This window comes from Somniosus microcephalus, chromosome 28, assembly GCF_052327205.1.
Source record: "Somniosus microcephalus isolate GS21.2 chromosome 28, FLI_Smic_1.0, whole genome shotgun sequence".
NCBI classification, from domain to species: Eukaryota; Metazoa; Chordata; class Chondrichthyes; order Squaliformes; family Somniosidae; genus Somniosus; species Somniosus microcephalus.
In genome coordinates, this window is record NC_141014.1 from 29,404,963 (window position 1) to 29,412,265 (window position 7,303).

At 47.9% G+C, this 7,303-nt stretch overlaps 1 non-coding gene across 1 annotated transcript; it reads right to left on the reverse strand.

Moving 5' to 3' along the window:
- Window positions 1-708: 708 nt before the first annotated feature.
- LOC147099480 (U8 small nucleolar RNA) lies at window positions 709-836 on the reverse strand. The gene has a single exon (XR_015074135.1). It is a non-coding gene; the product is annotated as a U8 small nucleolar RNA (small nucleolar RNA).
- Window positions 837-7,303: the final 6,467 nt, after the last annotated feature.

The following is a 7,303-nucleotide window of genomic DNA, read 5'->3' on the forward strand; positions in this document are numbered from 1 at the left end:
AAGCTTGGTCAAAGAGGTTTTAAGGAGCATCTTAAAGGGAGGAGCGAGAGGTAGAGAGATTTAGGGAGGGAATTCCAGAGTTCTGGGCCTAGGCAGCTGAAGTCATGGCCGGCAATAGTTGAGCGATGAAATCGGAATTAGAGGAGCACAGAGACATCGGAATATGTAGGGCTGGAGAAAGTTACAGAGATAGGGAGGGGTTTAAAAACAAGGACGAATATTTTTATATTGTGGCATTGTCGGACTGGTTACAGCACATAAGGCATAGACTTGAGCTCATCCAAAACTCGGCTGCCCTTCTCCTAACTCAAGTCCCGTTCATCCATCACCCCCTGCGCTCACTGACCTACATTGGCTCCCGGTTAAGCAACGCCTCGATTTCAAAATTCTCATCCTCGTTTTCAAATCCCTCCATGGACTCACCCCCTCCCTATCTCTGTAATGTCCTCCAGCCCCACAACCCGCGAGATAGCTGCGCTCCTCCAATTCTGCCCTCTTAAGCATCCCCCTCCCTATCTCTGTAATGTCCTCCAGCCCCACAACCAGCACGATCTCTGCGCTCGTCCAATTCTGCCCTCTTAAGCATCCCTGACTATAATCACTCAACCATTGGTGGCCAGGCTGTCAGCTGCTTGGGTCCAAAGCTAAAACTCCCCCCCCAAGTTAACCACGCTTTATTCTCCTCTGATTAAAAGCTCGTCAGCAAAAATCAGAATGGCCCTGAGGAGTTGTTAAATCCCCAGGGTGGGAGCTAGTTAATCACCGGCTCATTCACTCCATTCATCATCTTCTGTAACTCCAGAGGAGTAACAGGTAAGGATATACCTCACTGACGATACAGAAACTGGTCGGCGACCCAGGACCAAAGGCGGACAACGCATATCAACGTCAGGGTGAGCCGCCCCGTCAGGCGCATGGCACGCAGTGCCGGGCGGCTCCTCACCCACTACTTCACCCTGCGAAAACACCTCGGGTCCTTTCAAGCATGTTCGATTAAATAGCGTAGTTTTTTTCCGGCGGAGCTCTGAGCTCCCATAATGCCCCGGCGGCTAATCTGCATGCCGGCAAGGCGGTGGGCGTGGCATGCCTGTCACTCAACTCCCGGGAGTGGGCGGGGCTACAAGAGCAAGTCCAAGGGAGTGAGTTGCATTCAGCTTCATGGAGTCAAAGGGCTGGATTTTGTCAATGGAGAGCTTTTTGAAGGCGGGACTCCCACTTGTCGGGTTTCAGTCCCACCTCCATCAACTTCTGGCCAACAAATGTTTGACAGATGAATTGTCATCGCTTGACATCTCTGTGAAGCTGTCAAACTCTGACATTCTCTGTAGTTTGATGAGTTCTTGAATACAAGAACTCATCAAACCTCTTTCTTTTGCAGAAATTAGATGGTTGTTGCATTGGAGAATGCAGCGGCCATCTGTCATCTCCGCCGCGGAGGTGCGAGACTCTCCGCATACTCACTGATTGAAGCCTGCAGGAAGAAACAAAGGGAAGTGAACTTTTTCTATCACTTTCCACTTACCTCACGTACTCACCGCTCCACACTTGCACCCATCACTTACCTTCACAGCGCACTTTTGGACCCCTCCGACCTCCGCAGACCCACTACTCGCCTCGGTGACCCTGGCGGAGTTCAGAGCCTTCGGGAAGCTCGCACTTGTGTGGGCAAAATGGGGATAATCCTCTTATCTGACTGTTAACTACCTGTTAACAGGCAGATAAGTGGCTGTAATCCCTTCCTGCCTCCAAGGACACGAGACCCGGTGCGGGACGGCTACCCGCCTCCTGGCAAGATGGCACGGAGGCGGGTTGGGCACCCACCCCCAGATTCTGCCATTTTCCCAGCAGTCCCGCCTCCATACCCGCCTCCCCAGGGCTGGCAAAATCCAACCCATAGAGTCAGAATGGCACAGGAGGAGGCCATTCGGCCCATCGAGTCCGTGCCGGCTCTCTGTAGAGCGATCCAGTCAGTCCCATTCCCCCACTCTATCCCCTTAGTCCTGCAAGTTTATTTCCCTCAAGTGCCTATCCAGTCTCCCCTTGAAAACATTGAGTGTTTCCACTCCCACCACGTCCGTTGTTCCAGGTCCTCATCACTCGCTGCGTAGAAAAGATTTTCCGCACATCCCCCCTGTATCTCTTGCCCAAAACCTTAAATCTGTGTCCCCTAGTCCTTGTACCATCAACTAGTAGGAACAGCCTTTCCCCGTCTAGCCTATCCAAACTCATCATAATCTTGTACACCTCCATCAAATCACCCCTCAACCTCTTTTGCGCTAATGAAAACAAATCCAGCTTCTCCAATCTGTCCTTGTAGCTAAGATCCCCCCCCATCCCCAGAACCATTCTGGTAAATCTCCTCTGCACCCTCTCAAGGACCTTCACATCCTTCCTAAAGTGTGGTGATCAGAACTGGACGCAATACACCAGTTGTGGCCTAACCAGCGCTTTATAAAGGTTCAGCATAACTTCTCTACTTTTGTACTCAATACCTCTATTTATGAAGCCCAAGATCCCATATGCTTTGCTAACCACTCTCTCAATATGTCCCGCCACCTTCAGGGATCTGTGCACATTCACTCCCAGGTCCCTCTGTCCCTGCACACTCTTTAAAACTGTGCCATTAAGTGTATTTGCCTCTCCCTGTTCCTTCTGCCAAAATGCATCGCCTCACACTTCTCTGGATTAAATTCCACCTGCCACTCCAATACGATTTGGACAGGTTGGGTGATTGGGCAGATGCATGGCAGATGCAGTATAATGTGGATAAATGCGAGGTTATCCACTTCGGAGGCAAAAACAGGAAGACAGATTATTATCTGAACGGCAATAGATTGGGAAAAGGGGAAGTGCAACGAGATCTGGGTGTCCTTGTGCACCAGTCGCTGAAGGTAAGCATGCAGGTGCAGCAGGCGGTTAAGAAGGCAAATAGTATGTTGGCCTTCATAGCGAGAGGATTTGAGTAAGTAGCAAGGATGTCTTGCTGCAGTTGTACAGGACCTTGGTGAGACCACACCTTGAGTATTGTGTGCAGTTTTGGTCGCCTTATTTAGATTAGGTGCCATCTTCCCTATCGTTTTAAGCTGCCTTGCTATCAGAGAATGATACAGCGCAGAAGGAGGCCATTCGGCCCCTCGTTCCTCTCCAGGCTCTTTGAAAGAGCTATTCCGCTCCCCTGCTCTTCCCCCCATAGCCGTGTAAATTTCTCCCCTCAACTATCTATCCAATTCTCTTTTGAAAGTTACTATTGAATCTGCTCCCACCGCCCTTTCAGGTCATGCATTCCAGATCACAACAACTCGCTGCGTAAAAAAAATGCTCCTCAACTCACCTCTGGCTCTTTTGCCAATTACCTCAAATCTGTGTCCTCTGGTTATTGAACTTCCTGCCAGTGGAAACAGTTTCTCCTTATTTACTCTATCAAAACCTCTGATGATTTTGAACGCCTCTATTAAATCTCCTCTTAACCTTCTCTGCTCTAAGGAAAACTGCTCTATCATTCACGCCATCCACCCTCATAATTATTGCACGCTAATTTGACTGTCATTTGCTTGCTACAAACAAACTATGAAGGAGCTGGAAATCCCAGTTCCTCCCTGTGTTTCTTGAGTCCTAGTTATGTTGTAAAAAGTGGCAAAAGATGGCAGTGCCTCTTGAAGTGGCCCAGTGGGTAGCACACTCCCTTCTATTAGTGCTTGGTCAGATCATGGGTTCAAACCCCTCTCCAGTGTATAATCTAGGCTGACACTCCCGGTGTTGTACTGAGGGAGTGCTGCAGTGTTGGAGGTGCCATCTTTCAGATGAGATGTTAAACTAAGTCTGCTCTCTCAGGTGGATGTGAAAAATCCCATGGCACTATTTCACAGAAGAGCAGGGGAATTCTCCCCAGTGTCCTGGGCCAACATCACTGAAACAGTTTATCTGGTCATTATCACATTGGGAACTTGCTGTGCAATATAAGTCTGCTGCGTTCCCTGCATCACAACAGTGACACTTCATAAAAACATAGAAGATAGGAGCAGGAGTAGGCCATTTGGCCTGTCGAGCCTGCTCCGCCATTTAATGAGATCATGGCTGATCATCCAAATTCAGTACCCTGTCCTGCTTTCTCCCCATATCCCTTGATCCTCAAGAAATATATCCAACTCCTTCTTGAATACATTTAATAAATTGGCCTCTACTGCCTTCTGTGGTAGAGAATTCCACAGGTTCACCACTCTCTGGGTGAAGAAATTCCTCCTCATTTCTGTCCTAAATGGCTTACCCCTTATCCTTAGACTGTGACCCCTGGTTCTGGACTCCCCGACCATTGGGAACATCCTTCCTGCATCTAGTCTGTCCAGTCCTGTCAGAATTTTATAAGTTTCAATGAGATCCCCTCTCATTCTTCTAAACTCCAGTGAGTACAAGCCCAATCGATCCAATCTCTCCTCATATGTCATTCCTGCCATCCCAGGTATCAGCCTGGTGAATCTTCGCTGCACTCCTTCCATGGCAAGAACATCCTTCCGCAGATAAGGCGACCAAAACTGCACACAATACTCAAGATGTGGTCTCACCAAGGCCCTGTACAACTGCAGCAAGACATCCTTGTTCCTGTACTCAAACCCTCTCGCTACGAAGGCCAACATACCATTTGCCTTCTTAACCGCCTGCAGCACCTGCATGCTTACCTTCAGCGACTGGTGCACAAGGACACCCAGGTCTCGTTGCACTTCCCCTTCTCCCAATCTATTGCCATTCAGATAATAATCTGCCTTCCTGTTTTTGCCACCAAAGTGGATAACCTCACATTTATCCACATTATACTGCATCTGTCATGCTTCTGCCCAATCACCCACCCAACCTATCCAAATCATCCTGGAGTTTCTCAGCATCCTCCTCACAGCACACACGCCCACCCAGCTTTGTGTCATCTGCAAATTTGGAGATATTACATCTAGTTCCCTTGTCTAGATCATTTATATATATTGTGAATAGCTGGGGTCCAAGAACTGATCCCTGCGGTACCCCACTAGTCACTGCCTGCCACTTGGAAAAAGACCCGTTTATTCCAACTCTTTGCTTTCTGTCTGCCAACCAGTTCTCTATCCAAGTCAATACCTTGCCCCCAATCTCATGTGCCTTAACTTTACACGCTAATCTCTTATGCGGGACCTTATCGAAAGCCTTCTGAAAGTCCAAATACACCACATCCACTGGTTCTCCCTTATCTATTTTACCAGTTACATCCTCAAAAAATTCCAGTAGATTAGTCAAGCATGATTTACCTTTTGTAAATCCATGTTGACTTTGTCTGATCCTGTCACTGTTTTCCAAGTGCTCTGCTATTATATCTTTTATAATGGACTCTAGCATTTTCCCCACTACCGATGCCAGACTTACCGGTCTGTAATTCCCCGTTTTCTCTCTACCACCTTTTTTGAATAGTGGGGTAACATTAGCTACCCTCCAATCCATTGGCACTGTTCCAGATTCCATCGAATGTTGGAAGATGATCAGCAATGCATCTACTATTTCTAGGGCCACTTCCTTAAGTACCCTAGAATTTACCTGGGAAAATGAGTAAATGCCTGATTGAAGACTCCTAGCCTATCAAGGTCAGCCTACCAAGGCCAAACTCTTGTAGCTAGCTTGTCTGTCACACGTGGAAGTGTTACATATGCAAATTGTACGTGACATTTGCATATGATGAGCTCAATTTTCATAAACCAACCACAATGATGCAAAGAAAAAGCATTAAAAAAAAAAGAGATTAAAAAGCCAGTCATTTCCTTCTGTTTTCTTTCTGACCCGGATACTTCCTCAGTCACAGTAATTCGCTTCTGTTTGACCTTGAGATGCCCACCTCGTTTAGACGGAGAGTCTCCTCACTTTATCTGGTCTCTCCTGCTTCGGGAGTACCTGAGCAAGGGCTCTTAAAGGAACAGGCAAGTGGGAAGACAGCTTCCCCTTAGTGAAGGAACAATGCCCCACGTGCTCCAGATCCCACACTACCTATGAGCAATGTGACAGTAGATCATCGAACAATGAGTAGATCAAACGAATTGATGCATAGAAATTCTGTGAATCACACAGATGTCGTGCTAATTCGAATCCTCGCCTTAATGACCATCTGAAGGTAAGCATGCAGGTGCAGCAGGCGGTTAAGAAGGCAAATGGTATGTTGGCCTTCGTAGCAAGAGGGTTCGAGTACAGGAGCAAGGATGTCTTGCTGCAGTTGTACAGGGCCTTGGTGAGACCACACCTTGAGTATTGTGTGCAGTTTTGGTCGCCTTACCTGAGGAAGGATGTTCTTGCCATGGAGGGAGTGCAGCGAAGATTCACCAGGCTGATACCTGGGATGGCAGGAATGACGTATGAGGAGAGATTGGGTCGATTGGGCTTATACTCACTGGAGTTTAGAAGATTGAGAGGGGATCTCATCGAAACCTATAAAATTCTGTCGGGTCTGGACAGACTAGATGCAGGAAGGATGTTACTGATGGCTGGGGAGTCCAGAACCAGGGGTCATAGTCTAAGGATAAGGGGTAAGCCATTTAGGACTGAAATGAGGAGGAATTTCTTCACCCAGAGAGTGGTGAACCTGTGGAATTCTCTGCCACAGAGGGCGGTGGAGGCCAGTTCATTAAATATATTCAAGAAAGAGTTGGATATATTTCTTGAGGCTAAAGGGATCAAGGGATATGGGGAGAAGGCAGGGACAGGGTACTGAAATTGGATGATCAGCCATGATCTCATTGAATGGTGGAGCAGGCTCGAAGGGCCGAATGGCCTACTCCTGCTCCTATCTTCTATGTTTCTATGTTTCTATAAATGATCTCCACAATGAACAACGTGATGGACACTTTCTAGAGCAAGGTTGCACAGAATGTACAGCGCAGAAACAGGCTGTTCGGCCTGAGTGGTCCATGCCGGTGTTTATGCTCCACACGAGCCTTTTCCCCACCTCTCTTCATCTGACCCTATCAGCTTAACCTTCTATTCCTTTCTCCCGCATGTGCTTATCTAGTTTTGTGTCAGCCATGCTTCTAAGTCAGAAGGTTGTGGGTTCAAGTCCCACTCCAGAGACTTTGAGCACAAAAATCTAGGCTGACACTCCAGTGCAGTACTGAGGGAGTGCTGCACTGTCAGAGGTGCCGTCTTCTCGGATGAGACGTTAAACTGGAGGCCCCGTCTGCTCTCTCAGGTGGGCATAAAAGATCTCATGGCACTATTTCAAAGAAGAGCGGGGGGAGTTATCCCCGGTGTATCCTGGCCAACATTAACCCCTCAATCAACATCACAAAAACAGATTATCCGG